The sequence below is a fragment of the Ceratosolen solmsi genome, unplaced genomic scaffold, assembly GCF_000503995.2.
Source record: "Ceratosolen solmsi marchali unplaced genomic scaffold, CerSol_1.0 scaffold35, whole genome shotgun sequence".
Taxonomy (NCBI): Eukaryota; Metazoa; Arthropoda; class Insecta; order Hymenoptera; family Agaonidae; genus Ceratosolen; species Ceratosolen solmsi.
This window is the reverse complement of record NW_011948423.1, coordinates 7719491-7720849: the sequence shown is the minus strand read 5'-3', so window position 1 is coordinate 7720849 and position 1359 is coordinate 7719491. Positions and strand designations below refer to the sequence as shown.

Here is a 1359-nt window from a genome sequence, read left to right as displayed (position 1 = left end):
ATCTATCTATCCATCTATCCATCTATCTATCCATCTATCTATCCATCTATCCATCCATCTATCTATCCATCTATCTATTTATCCATCCATCCATCTATCTGTCGGCTGTTGATCATTACAGACGCATGCGAGTCTGAGCAACGAATGAAATGCCGATGATGTCATCGGGAAAAACATGTCTGGGACGCGTACGATCGCATTACTGAACTTGCGAGGCCTCGCGAACGTACGCGTGTCCTCGTCGAGCATTCATATTGTCCTCGCTTAACGCGATTCATTCATAATGCTCGGCATTACCGGGAGGCATTGATTTTCGCGCGCCACTCAATTTATTCCGAATCCGACCGACTCCAAGGCCCCTACGTGCCTCGGTAGATATGAACTCGGGGCCTGCGCGGGGCCTGCGTCAACAGGGCCATTAAGCCTCTACGGCGAAGGGACGAATGAAGAAATGGGCGATCGGTGTCCCGGGGCGAGGACCGGCGATCGGCGAGGAGGGCACCGGGCCAATTAAGTGTTACGCGTGGATTGAAGCGGCGAAATAGCTTAATATGGCATAACCGCGTGCGCATAATGCACCGTCGGGCCGATGATGGTAAAAGTTTTACGAGCGCTAGTAAAGTCGCGCGCGCGCGCACGCACACAGACACAGACACGGACGCGTTCGAAAAAGAGGCGCGCGCCGAACGAGGCTACAACGACTACTTTCTACGCGGAAGGAGTCGCCAACGACGGCCAGCAATCTCGTGTGCCCTGGTGGACACGGGACGACCCACGGCTCATTGTGCTTATATGCGTTATGTATTGCTGGTTGCGCGACGACGGGCGCTTGGGCTGTCGAAGGGTCGGCAATTGCGTTGCCGTGTGCCGTGTGCCGTGTGCCGTATGACTTGGGAGGGTGGCTTGGCTCGAGCAAGTTGGGTAAAGTCGCTGCTTTTATCGCCGATTGTTATTATAAGAATAAAGGACTCAAGCGGTCATCGTTGAGATTGAGGAGAGTCAAGCACGAGTAGTGGTTAATGCAATTGGTAATTGGTGCGCGAAAGCCCGTGATTATTAGCACGAGATGAATGACAAAAGCGTTGCTCCGCTGCTATTTACGAGCTAAATAGCGACACGCGCACTCGAGATATTAAAGTTATACTGGCGTCCATTTGCGGTAGTAGCGCGAGTTGTTTTGGACAAAGCGAGCACTGACAAGTGTAGCGCAATATTTTAAAAATAATTTGATTAACGATCGCTCTTTATTACCATTGCGCGTACAGCTTCGACTGTCGCGGCGTTAATCAGCATATCGCTACCGTAGCTGTCGTCCCCTCCCCCCCCCCCCCCCCCCCCCCCCCCCCCCCACCACCTCAT

The 1359-nt window shown here is 52.8% G+C and overlaps 1 protein-coding gene across 2 annotated transcripts in view; it reads left to right on the top strand.

Moving 5' to 3' along the window:
- Window positions 1-1359, top strand: part of LOC105362288 (Cellular retinaldehyde binding protein) — an 11086-nt gene that overhangs the window by 586 nt on the left and 9141 nt on the right. The window lies entirely within an intron of this gene.